Below are 13,902 nucleotides of genomic sequence, written 5' to 3'. Positions count from 1 at the left end.
GGAACAAGTGTTATCCTAAGAAAAGGAATACCAATAAGAAAAAAGGCAGCAACACAACTTGACATGTCAATGTGGCGAATGTTGGACCAAGCATTATCTTAAGCAATATAAGAAGTCCCGGTGAAAGAAGTATACAAGGCAGATGTCATTTGGGGTGGGGGATATCTGGCACAGTAGTACACCAGGGAATCTACAGGACCCTAGAGAAGGATTCCTGGCAGGGGAGTATACCAGGAAATCCACAAGGAGTATAGACAGTCATAAAACATTTTGGCAAGATATCTGGTGGGGGAGTATACCAGGGGATCTAAAGAGTCCATAAAGAAAGCTCTGTCAACCAAGTATACAAAGCATTTTGAAATTGAATCTGACCTTCAAAATTGGAGGAAGAAACCTGGCAGGAAGGGACACCAGGAGATCTGAAGAAACCCATAAGAGGATTCCTGGCAGGAGAGCATACCAGGAGATTCACCAAAGCTGTAAAAACGAAGCCTATTGTGAAAATGATCATACAAATAAGAACATTTGTGAATCCAGTAAAAAGAAACCAACGAAGAGTTGAATGTTATGGAGCATATTTTTTGCACAAGAACTTTCTGGAGCTAATCTAACAAACTAAGATGATTGTTGTTTGAAAGAGACACTTTTGCCCTCTTACCTGAACGTTAAGAAACCTTTGTTTGAAAGAGACACGTTTGCCATTGTGCCTAAAAATCCAGGGCAAGTGAACCACCCTCTGGATCCAAAGGTCTTTCTTTGGAAAAATATGTTTCTGTTGGATTTTCTTATTTACTTTTGATTATGAACACTTTTTGCCAATCATAAATCATAGACATTTTCTTGCAACTTTAGTTGTTTATTTCTAGTGTGAGGGACAGATTAAAATGTTTTGGACATAAGGATCTTTAGTTTTAGTTCTCTAGGCAAGTACACACTCCTTAGGACAGGGACAGAGAGTTGTTTACCCAACCCATTTCTATTTAGTAAACATGTCTGATAATGAGAAAATTACAGCTTTGTGTCAGCCCCTCATTTCTGACCCCTCACATCAATAAGGCTAAGTTATTCAATTTAGTTTATGGTGTGTGCTATTGAAGCTGTTATTATAACTCCCATGCCATAGAGACAAAAAGAAATGCATACAGCCATATTCAAGCATTCATCCAGCCAAGTTAATACACATATCCTTCCAGCCATCCATCCACATTACCATATGTATGCACTCATACAACTGCCAATACATCCTCACACCTTTCCTCCCTTACTTTCCCCAGCCTTCTATTTCTAGCTTGGCTTTTTTAATATATATTTTTCTTTTCTTCACTAACTTTTCTCGGGCCGTTTTTTGGGTTTGGCACATTCAAACACATATGGCTGTAGTTTCTGGAAATGGATAGAAAGAAAACCTACAGCTGATTTCTAACCTCTTGGCATGCTGTCAAAGACATTGGATGGCTCACCGATGGCTGACCCCTTGCCTCACTGACCATCCCTCCCAGGTTATCCTGGGTTCTTTCTCCTCACCTATATCTATCTCCACCTGTGGTGTTCCCCAGGGCTCTATCCTCTCACCCTGGTTCTTTAACATCCATCTTGCCCCCTTGCACACCTTATCTCCCCTTTTTCTCCTCACTTGCAGTGTTACGCAGACACCACCCAACCATTCTTTAGACTACCCACTGCATCCCTTCCGGCCTCCTCTACCATTCCTGACTCCCTGTCTGCTATCCAGTCTTGGTGTACCTCCAATGACGTCTGTCTCAATGCCAGCAAGACTGAGATTCTTCCTATCTAGACTCCTGTTCCCCCTTTTCTCCCTTCAATCTGGCCACCCTCAATGCGCCTCCCCCCACCTTCCTCTAGAATCAGAAACCTGGGAGTTATCTTTGATTCCTCTCTCTCCTTCACTCCTCACATGCTGGACCTTGCCAAGAAGGCCTGCATCCAACTATACCTCCCCAAAGGCATCCTCCCTTTCCTCATTTTCCCCCAGAAGTTCAATGTCTCCACAGCTCTGGTACTCTCCAGGCTAGACTACTGCAACAGCTTCTTCTTCAATCTACCCTCTTCCTCTATACGCCCCCTCCAGCTAGTCCAGAAGAGGGCTGCAAGTCTTATCCTTGTCCTTAAACCCAGGGAATGTATCTCTCCAGCCCTAAAATCTCTCCACTGGCTCCCGGTTGCTGCAAGGATTAAGTTCAAATCGCTCTGTGTCATCCATAAGGCTGTCTGCAACTTGCTCTCACCAAATACTCTGCTTCAAGAACCCTCAGATCCTCTGGCTGCTACTCTCTGCTTGTCAAGCGCTTCTCTGAGCAGAGAGCAGGCAGGCCGTTACCTTTCCTCAGCTGGCTTCCTCCTCTGGAACTGCCTCCCCCTCCCTCTCTGTCTTGATCCAGATCTCCTCAAATTCCACAAACACCTCAAAACCTTATCCTGCTCCTCCTCCTTCCGTCTCTGCCTCTCTTGCTAAACTCCCTCAGTAGCTGTGATTGGTGGCCTTGGGCCTTATTTGTCCTGCTGGGATAGAAATCCAATCACCACGCAGCATCTGCCCTTCCACTGTACGTGCCTTCGGACACCTCTTCACCTTTTCTGCCTCATGCCGCACAGGCCTGCACTCACAGTATAGGCTGGTGACCCCTCTTCTTTCTTGTGGTCACTGCCTGGCACTTACTGGCCTGCCTCGCAACCAATTTACCGGTTTCCTTGCTATGGTCTCCCTAGCACTTCACTCCCTAGCACTTTACCCCTCTGTGGATCCCTAGCACTTACCCTCTTACCTTCTCCCTTCTCTCTCTCTGCACTTGCACAATCTAAATGTTCACAAGGCCTAGTAGGAACACCTTTTTCTTTTCTGTATTTCACATTTACCATTGCCTTGCTGTTTCCTTTGTTCCCCTCCCTTTACCCTGTGGGCGCTTTGAAGCACACTTTACAAATGCCCAATAAATAAATAAATGACTCTCAACTGTGGGGACTTCGAGACACTCCCATTACCTTTGTATGAGGGGGCTGCGTTTGCACAGCTGCTGACCGAAGTGCCTCCCAGAGGGTGGATGGAGTTTGATTCCCTAGGCTTGTTTCCCCATGAGAGACACGCTATCCTTTAGAAGCAGAATCAGGGCTCCAGTCGAGGGTACACGCGGGGGGACGCAGTCCACCCACTTTTATTTCCACAGGGTGGACTCCCCAGCTAAAATGAGAATAATTGAACAGCCTCTCTGAATTTATGAATTAAAGCCGACCTCGAGGATCGAATAACAGTTGTTAGGTTTGCAGGCTGGGCACTTCACCACTGCACTAAACAAACCTGATCAAAAATAACAACTAAAGGTGAAATGTCCCATTTCGGTACTGCAAGTTCCAGGGAAAACATTTGTATTGGTTCTCGGACTTTAAAACATGCACACCCTTTAATATTTTCAAAAACACTATTAGAAGAAAATATCCTCTCTTGGTTTTGTGTGTGTGTTGATTTTATGAAAGGCAAATGTCATTCGCCCTGTGCAATTTGGGTGGTTATGCAAAGCCAATTTAATGAAATGTGCATATTTCACCTTGATATGCTAATTTCTGGCGACGTCTCATCCCATTGCGTTTGTTGATGAGTACCCCCACTTTAATTTTTAAGACTTGAGCCCTGAGCAGAATCACATTTCTCTGTAAAGAGGATTTGGAACTACAAGTTCCAACATGCTCTGGAAGAGCCACACTCTGATTGCGGAGAACGTGACATATGTATATGTGTCAGTAATAATAATATCAGAATGCCCCTAAATGCACTGATATACAGAAGCAAGCTACAGCCTTTTAGCAACTATGCGCGATTCCTTGCTTTCCTGAAAAATTATTGTGCTTTTTTAATTTGTTTTTCTGAAAAGGCTGCACTTTGATCTCTATATAGTGAAACTATCCAGTATTAAAAAACTGTAGGAATGAAACAGTTGTGATCAAATAGATAGCTCCAATTCTATATATTTTTTGATATTAGAATCTATTTGTTAGGTGGTAGATTGCTTTAATATTCTTAGCACGATTCATTCATATTCGGCATTTTCTATATGATGATTCATAACACAGTTCATTCATATTCTCATTAGCACATGCATTCTGGTAGTTCATAAATTCAGTTAGGGCTACCTTGCCCGACGAGTGTTCTGTAGTTTATCATCAGAGGTCATCAAATTACATTTCTTGTATGCTTTGATTCAGCGTTGTTATGTTCTCCAATTTTGATAAAGAATAAGTATGAAATAAGTGAGATAGTCTTGACGCCTCTATTTGTGTATTATAGCGGCGTGTTTGCTAAACTAAGACGATTGTCCTCTAGTCCTCTTCGCTATGATAGAAAAATTGTCCTTTGATCCTCGACACGTGTTTCCCCGCTGAGTGTAACAACGGCTCTTCAGGAGGATATTGTCACCACTCTGACATTACATCTGTAACATAATGTATAAATGCTTTAGAATCAGCTCATATATGAGTTATAAGAAAATGCTCTGAGCAACAGCATATTTCAGTGTAAAATTAAGTCCAGTGAAAAGCCAAAGTAATAAGCCTTACCTTACTTATCTTTGTTGGGAAGGTCTGTGCAGGCCTTAGTTTGAAATTGGGATAGTGTGTACCGTTAGGTGAAGTTAGCATCTCAGAGTAATATTAAGGTTCCTACAAAAATAATGGAGGATTATGGTAGTGGCTCCTTGTGATAATAAACACGTATACACTTTACATTAGCCTGAGAGGTTATTATAACGTTAGTTAGACGCTTACCTGTGTGTTTTTGGATTTTCGACTCTCTTGCTACGGCGTTCATGGCATGATAACCGTGTAAATTAAAGATGGCTGCCATATTTTCTATGGTCTCCCTAGCACTTCACCCCTCTGTGGATCACCAGAACTTACCCTCCTACCCTCTCCCTTCTCTCTCTCTGTGCACTTACACAATCCAAATCCCCATTAGAGACACGCTACCCCTTTACTTGATGTATAAGTGTCTTACAAAGGCCCTATAAAACAATAAATGACTTGTTAACACAGTGGGAAATTTCAATAAAAAGTCTCATTGTTAGGACCACGAATTGGCGGACCAGAAGAGAGAGAGAGAGAGATGAGGGACAGAATTAGGCGTCTTAAAATTTCAATTAAAGACACTGTGGTATTGAAAATACAGATTAACAAGCTAAAACGTACATTTAAAAATTAGGTAAGAAGGCATCATGCGAAGCTTCAACAAAGAAATGCTTAGGCAATTTTGGAGTTTTTAAGCGAAAACGATGTTGGAAACTTCTGGTGACTCATTAAATCCATCCTTTCTAGTCAGAATAGTCCGCACATCCCTGCTGCAACAGAATAAGACTGGGTGAAACATGTAGAGGCTCTAGATTCCCCTGGGTAGGTTGGTAGTGATGGGTCCATATTGGATATGTCTCATATTGGGTCCTAGGCCATGGAATTCTAATTTGAGGATGTGCTTTAGGCCATCATAATGGTAAATTATTCCAGTGCTCCTGGGCCAAATTATTTGTCAAATAAACTCTTTAAAACAGACCCTCTTACCTGGGTAACTTTATTGTTTCTGTTGTTTTTTTAGGATATTATGCAGAAGTGTAGTTTTGCACCAACTTTGAATCAAGCTTATGTCATCCCAATCTTTAAAACGGGACTTAGGTCTGATCCTAAGAACTATCGACCTTTAACCATATTCAACACAGACAGTAAATATTTTCACCTTTTATCTTAGTACATCTGGAGAAATGCATTTTAGAAGTAGGCTGAACGAAACCTAACCAAACAGAATTCCGAAAACATCAAGGAATGAACATTAATGGTTCCATCCTTAGGTGTTGTCAAGAGCAAGCTTGGTCGTATAATTCTGATACCATATTTGTAGCGGCAGTGGATTTATCTTCCGCTTTTCACCTCGTATCTCATAATCTTTGATGGCAAAAACTCCAAACATGGGTCTCACCTGAAGGTCTACTTAAAATTATTATTGCCATTGTGGTCAATTCTACCATCCAAGTCTGATCAAATCAAGAAGGTAAGCCCACTAGAAAGATTCATAAACGCAATGGTTTGAGACAGGGCTGCATTTTGGCCCCCTGTCTCTTTAACCTTTATGTTTCAGAGGTTGGTGACTTTATTGAACAATCCTCTTTTGTTCCTCCAAGGATGGGCTCTTGGCTTCTGCCGACGATTTCATCCTCACACATGAGACGCCTGTAGGTTTGCAGCGAATATGTTACATTCTTTTGCATGTTATGCCTCCACAAATTCATTGATAGTTAATGCAGACAAAACTAAGATTATGCCACTTACCTTAACTAAAAGAATTCCTGATTTCTACTGGAAATACAATGGTACTAAACTTGAGATCGTGGACTGCCTCTTATACCTTGGTTTTTCAATTAGTGGTAGACCCAGAAAAATCTAAATAAGGGCTTATTTACGACATAAAGCAATAGTGTTATCCAGCCATGCATATCCTAACCCTTTATATGTAGAATTTAACAGGATGGTTTTTACATGCTCTGTAATTGTGATTAATAAATGTGTTGATTTTTGCAATAATATTATGAAGGATATATCCAGGAGCCCAACTGATTTACAGGATAACCCAAATAAGGTAAAGTGTGCCTTGTATAAATGGGACTGGTGTACAGCGGTGGACATATTTCATGAATCCCCATCAATGTATCAACTGGCTCATGAGCACAAACGTCTGGGAGAATTGGTACCTCATTTTTGGTGCTTTCTTTGTCCGAAGGCCAGATTGCGCTTTACCAGATGTCGATGGAACCTACTTCTCACTAAGGAGATTCTTTTAAAGTACAAGAAAATCACAACTCAAGTTGCTGGTTGTAGATTTTGTAAAAATGTGAATGAATTAGAAACATTAAAGCACATTGTCACTTTATGTCACAATTTCTCCGATATTCAGGCCCGCTATTTGGGACCTTTCATTAACAAAATGGTGATGTGTGATCCCGTTTTTTGGGTGGTGGCTCTATTTGGCTTGTTTTAGCCGTGTTGGGATTTTTCAAATGTTTGAATTTGGATGAAAAGTCATATGTGATTTGTTAGGTATCTGTTAACTCAAATATTTATTTGTTGCAAAATGGGAGTTTTAACTCCTTTAATTGTTATTGTTTTTAACTGAACAGACTAAATTGTGTATTTTTATAACTGTGTATATTATTAAGGTTGAAACTTTGTTTTAGCCAGAATACAATAAAGAAATAAAAAGATTCCCTTACTATTTGTAGAACAATTCCCGAGTACCTATTGACCTTCATCCAATCCAAGGCCTTACATTGTCATTTCTAAAAAAAGATTTTAAATTGAAAGTGGTGCTGTACGGTATGCAGTGGTAATAGAAAATACAATTACAGAGAATGCTATAACAGAGAAACAAAAACAGAGAAAAAATATGGAAGATTTTTTAAAATAGAAATTGGGGTGGGCCTAGTGGGTAAAACACCTGGGAATGGGGTTGGGGTTTGTTTAAGCACATAGAGAAACGGGTGTTTGGCAGCACCCCCCCAAAGAAAAGACATTTTCGATATATTTTCAGTGTTATTGTTTTCGCAGAAAAATCCTTCTCTGTTATGTATTCTCTTTAATCACATAGAACTGTGCAGTACATTGTGTCATTGTTTGAAATCCCTGTACCACCAATGATTTCTCCTGCCCCAGCATCCATTGTTTCATTATTTGTTGCACTGTAATTCAAAGATGTGAATTGTGTGATGGGGTGGCTAAATGAGGGTTGCCTGCAGGATAACCCGGCACCTGGTTTTGGCCAGACCTTGCTGGTGGTCTGCATTATTCACGGCTGCAGCAGTGTAACCAACTGGGGGGCAGTGGCCAGAACTCTAAGGTGAAGGATTTCTGGGGGGAAGACCTAGATGAAGAGTGGAGAACTACAGAACCTTCAATAGTCATACAGCATGCAGAGTTGCACAATTGTGTTAATTTGAAACAGATTGAGTGCTCACAATCTCTTCAGCCATGTCAGTTCTCTGAAGTCATGTACGTTGTAAAAGGTGCCCATCGCTTCTGAAATGTCCTATCCATAGTTTGGTGGCTTGCAGCAGTCAATTTATGCATTGAAATCATATGCCAAACCTTGGCAAGCCATATAGATTTAGTACAGAAGTGGTTTTCCCTAATGAGCCAAATAAATGTTTAGCAACAGGCAGCAACTGTGTAGCCAAGTAGCCGCGATCTGAGGAGTATGGTTAACAGTCCTTATTTGCTGCACCCACAATGGTATGCAGCGGGTCAACTGGAATACCATGCCCAGCTAAACCTTTGATCGGTTCCCTAATATCAAACTAATATCTCTCAATTTAGGGCAAACCCATAAAATATGTATTGTATTTTCTCCCTCCTTAACTGCTCCAGTATTGATCACTATTGCTAGCAGTTTATCAGCGGTGAGATAACATCTATAAACAATGTTCATTTGTAGTTTGATATAGTTAGTACACAATGAAGTTCTAGATATTCTATCTTCTATGTAGTCCCAAGACTCATCTTGAATCATCCTCTCCAAATCCTGCTGCCACCTTTTATTTATTTATTTAATTTATTCATTTATAGCACACCGAATGCCCGTGGGAATCTGGGCATGACAAATACACACTCGGCGAACATAAAAAACAGGACAATCAAGCTCCTAATTGGTCATGTGAAGAGAGGAGATCCATTACTCTAAAAGGAAGGATTTCAGGGCTCTTCTTCCTCCAACCTGATAGCCAATGGGCATGCATTCCACAATTTTGCAGCACCGACTGGAAATGATCTTCCTAATCCATTCGTTCATTTAAAACCTGGGAAATTGATCTGCTCCAAGTTAGAAGAGCGCAGTTATCTATTTGGAGAATAGCGACAGATAACAGATTTTAGATATGGCAGCGCCAACCCAAAAAGACAGCGATAGACAAGGGTGCCTGTTTTAAAGAAAATGCGTTCCTGCACTGGCAACCAATGGAGATCTCTCCTGTGGGAGGAGATATGTTCTTTCCTTGGAATTTTCTCAATAATACGCACAGCATTATTCTGTATGGTCTGGCATTTCTTCAGGCAGAGGCTGTTTGCACCAATTAGCAGAGTGTTACAGTAGTCCAGCCTCGAGAGGATGGTTGCTCGGGCAATGGAAGAAAAGTTATTTTCATTAACAAACGGTCGTAGATTGTAGAGAAGGCGAAGATAGTACTCGCAGTTCCTACTGATTTGATTAACTTAAGCTTTTGCACTCATGGAAGATTGTAGCAAAATGCCCAGTGTTTTTACCTTGCATTGTACTGGTTTAGTACAGTTCTTGATGTTGAAATCTTTGTAGTCAGGGATCAATTCCGCACTGGCCGGCCAGGAACCGAAGATAAGGAATTCCTTTTTACTGCTATAAAGGCACATCCAGTTGCTAGTCCTCCAAGACTCAATAAGATCATAAGTGTCAAGATGGTTAATGGAGTCAAGAGCGTAATCTCCACTAACCTCGAGGACCAACTGTGTATCGTCGCCATAATTCATAAAGAATACGCCTGAATCCTCAAGAAGCGTGCAAAGTGGTCTCAAGTACAAATTGAATAATAAAGGAGAGAGACTAGCTCCCTGTGAGACACCGCACTTGATTGGTGCGTAGGGGGAAAAAGATTCACCCCAGTGGATTCTGGATACATAGTTGGACAAACACGATTGGACCCATTCAACGGCTCCCTTTGAGCAGTTTCCCAGGTGTTGAAGTGATTGGAGGAGGCCATCATGGTCGAGCAAGTCGAAGGCTGCTGATAAATCGAGCAAGACCAGCACACAAGCTCTCCCACGATCCATGATATTCAACATATGGGTCTGCAAGTCAACAAGTGCCATCTCAGTGCTTTGTGCTGGGGGTGGAGATGGTACATTTATCGAGGATTTTTAAGAGGAAATTACAGTTGGTAATTGGCCTGCGGTTACTTGGATCATTAGGGTGTAATTCAGGCTTTTTCAGCAGGTGGGTTACTGGGACTGCCTTGATGGAGTCAGGGATACAGTTAACATGAAAAGAGGAGTTGACAAAACCTGTGAGGAACGGAATGAAAAGTTCCTTATGTTCCAAAATTATTCTTGGAGGGAGGATGTTTTCAGAGCTCGAGGTAGGTCGGATAGTTTACAACATAGTCCTCATGTCCGCAATAGTGATGGATGAGAAGGTAAATGTGGAGTAGTCATGTAAGATAATCTAGCACACCAAGGGTTCCGACGACGGGGAATGTAGAGCCAGTGTTTCTTTGATTTTGTCCCTAACGTTTGTTATTTTGGCGTCAAAGGCTGAACAGTTCTCAGATGTAGGCTGGACTGATATGGATAGTGCCCTGGGCTTCTCCACTGGTCTTAGGATCTCTAAGAGTTTGCCATTACAGTTTGAGACTTTGTTGATTTAGTCGTTGAAGATTTTATTTTTGGTTTCCACGATGTTAAGTTTATAGAGTTTTTCCACAGCTTTCCAAGCGTTCTGGGTTTCCGCCGATGGGCACTTTAGCCACCAGTCTTAAAATTTCCTTTTTACTTCCTCTGATCTCTGAAAACCACTTTTGATGCCCGATGTTGGCCTTGACCGATTTCAGCCGGACTGGGGCTATTCTCTACAACATGTCCAGAAGAGTGGAAGAGAAGGAGTTCACCAGGGCTCCTGCTGAGTCTGTGTTGGCTGTATGATGTTAGACTGTCTGAGATGTCTGACGGAAGGACCTTGTTGAAGTTCCGGCTAATTACTTTTTTAAGGTTATTTGGAACTTTTGGAGGGTGCCCTGTAGCTGTATATGGAAATGGATGGATTAGTGGTCGGACCAAATACATGGAGTAGTGCAGTCATTATAGGTCATAAGGTTTCGGGACACAACACAGTCAAGAACATTATTATTGACAGTAGTGGGCCCGCCGTTGTGGACTTGATAGTTAATCATGTTGAGAGCTTTCTCCAGCTCAATGGCTTCTTTATCGATGGGATTTCTCTGCCAACAATTCAGATCCCCTAGGAAAAGGGTGGCATTATTTGGCCCATTGAATTTGCTCAACAGGTGAGCAATCTCATCATTAAAGCCTAGCATCACCGATGGTGGCCAATAGATTAGGATGAAGTTGATGCCGTTCTGACTGGTCGGAGTCAATTACATTTAGGTGCATCCACCTAATAATTCTTTGTTTATTTTTGAGACATACCCTGGTGTAACATCCTGGAGTATTTTCTCCAGTGGAGTTAACTGTGTTGCCACTTCTTGTTTCGCTGTTGATTGGAGCATCCCTCTCAAAGTTACAAATCTCTATTGTGGTCTTGTTAATTTATGTTGAAATACACTTTATACTGTTCAATGGCATCCTCTGCCTTGAGCATCCTCCCTCTGACTATCTCTTAAATCATATATCTCTGCATCCTGGAATAAAACTTGTATTCTCACTTACTGGTGTAAAGATGTGGAAAAAGATGTAAGTCCCTGAAATCCCTCTATAGCATCCCAAGCGTCAAACGTTGCTCTAGTAATACAATTTATATACAGACTAGTGTGAAGGCCTGTGTACACAGCCAAAGTGCATAAAGTAAGACATTTTCAGAGTGTTAATATATTTTGGGGTATATTTGATTGTAATCCATGTTAATAGGAAAACATATCTTTTTAGGTTTTCATTAACACAGTAGGATCACGATATATCCTAAGGCAAAAGCTCCCTCTAGCGGTGACAACATGCGAAGCGGGCAGTCTCTACTGCGCATGACTGCATCGGACAGACATACACCTGGCCTTTTATTATATTGGAGTAGACAATCTGTCCTGTTTGAGGAACCATGGTTGTATCCATATATAATGGCTCACAATTGATTGCTCAGTAAAGAGCCAAAGTATCTTTGAACACTTGTTCATCCACTAGGCAATAACTTTAATCTGGAATGTAATGTAATAATTGTAAAGGACTGGGCACACCAGCCCTTTTCCCTCTCTCCGCATTCATTCATGCATTTTTCTCCTAATCGAATAAAATCCATGACCAGAGCCTGTGATTTCTTCATTTCTCTGCAAGGTCTCAGAATTGGACATTCCCGAAACAGATCCAACCCACCTCGACAGGTATAATCCTCTCTAATTTTAAAGATCCCTCTTAATCGCATCTGTTAGTGCAGGGTAATTGGCTCTGCATAACTGTGAAAGAGTTGCTTTATATTAATTCACAAATATTTAATGTGGTTTTGTCCTGTGAAAAATGTCAAAAGATTTCACCATTCCTACTTCTTTCTCTGGTACTGATCCATTCATAATTTTTGATTGTGTTGCATTTACTTTAAATCCAGATATCTTACTGAACTCTGCTAATTGTCTCCATACAGCTATCGGGGTTGTTTTAGTAATACAATGTATCAGATCTTCAGCAAATATACACACTGTATGTTGGGTCTTACCGTGTACTATTCCACAAATCTAGGCAGTTTGACATACCTTTCTGGCAGTGGTTCCAGAGATAAGGCAAATAAATAAGGGGAAGTGGGTAACGCTGTCGATTACCTCTCCCGTGAACACTTGTATCCCTGAGTAAACTGTGTTGACTGGTCCACACACCTATATGCAGATTATACATGCTATACATGATAAGGTCGTCAAGAGGAAGAACCCCTTTCAGGGAGCACAATGCTCAATTCAGTGTGCTGCGGACATCACAAGAGGCACACAAACAGCTGGGATAACAATTGACATAGAAGACGTGCGGGAGGCTGCAGAGACTCCTAGTAAAGTACTACGCCATTGTGTACTTCATTACCTGGTGCAGGAAAAGGTAGCCCCGTTTTCAATACCAAATATTGTGAAAGATTTCGATTTTATATAATGTGAAAAGATTACATTCTTAGAAACATGAAAACTAATGTTTACACGCATGCAATGAGTTGGAATATAAGCGTTGGCAATGCCGTCAGTTTTGTCTTTTGTGTAGGTATGGGAAAGGTATTTGCCATGCATTGCCGTATTCATACTACCTGTCCATTAATGGTAGCAGCTTGAAAATGGTGCACGCACCTGGGCACATGGTAGCATTGCCTTGCATATGCCTATCTAATACCTATACGCAAGCCGAAACATTTGGCTTTGCTTAGGTTTGTTTTTAACAGGACCTTAGTGAAGGACACGTATAGTGCTTATAAATCAAGTGGCTAACGGCAGACCTTGTTAAGACATTTTATTACACCAGTAGTGCATTTACTGCACCCATTAAACCATTAGCTCTCAGAAGATTGCTTTGAAAAAAGACAGTGCAAAGTTTGATTTTAAGGCTTGATAAAGTTAGCTCAAAGAGATTCCAGCATGGTCCGTTTTGGGTGCGGATGGGCAGGAATTGGTGGGGAATGTCCGTAGGGATTAGCATGGCCACGGGCAGTGAATAGGTGGGTAAATAACCAAACAACACCTACCAGCATTTTGTCACTCCGCATATGCCATGTCTCCATAGTTGTATTTCAATGCATTAGTTTCGATTTATAGCGCCACCTTAACACCAAAATGAAAAAATATATATATATATATAACAATAATGATAAAGCGCAATTGCCAGCGCTGCCATTGCTATCATAGCAAGCTATTGTTTGCTTTGCTCGGCACGTCTCTAGCTCAGACCCCAGCATGTTCTGCTTCAATCTGTCTTTTACTGTACAAACAACATGCAATGTTTAATCTTCTTCAATGCTGCCATCCGCTCCACCACCTTTATCATTGTTAAGTGCTGTCACCCTTGCGTGTTTTAGCAAGCTGTCCCAATTATGCCGGCGGTTCCATCCTGCACCAGCTGCCAGGCTGACCCCATGAGGCCACGTATACAGTCATAATTACAATATTATAATTAGCCGTGTCCTAGCACAGCTCTTTCTAAAAT

At 41.3% G+C, this 13,902-nt stretch overlaps 1 long non-coding RNA gene across 1 annotated transcript; it reads right to left on the bottom strand.

Annotated features, from left to right (window-relative positions):
• Positions 1-4,042: 4,042 nt before the first annotated feature.
• On the bottom strand, positions 4,043-13,523 carry LOC138452596 (uncharacterized). The gene is made up of 3 exons (XR_011260246.1): positions 13,445-13,523; positions 4,567-4,668; positions 4,043-4,442 (listed from the first exon to the last, which is right to left on the bottom strand). It is a non-coding gene; the product is annotated as an uncharacterized lncRNA (long non-coding RNA).
• Positions 13,524-13,902: the final 379 nt, after the last annotated feature.

Source organism: Ambystoma mexicanum, chromosome 4p (assembly GCF_040938575.1).
Source record: "Ambystoma mexicanum isolate Mex_15411 chromosome 4p, UKY_AmexF1_1, whole genome shotgun sequence".
NCBI lineage: Eukaryota > Metazoa > Chordata > Amphibia > Caudata > Ambystomatidae > Ambystoma > Ambystoma mexicanum.
The sequence above is the reverse complement of the archived record's forward strand: the minus strand, read 5'-3'. Positions and strand labels throughout refer to the sequence as shown.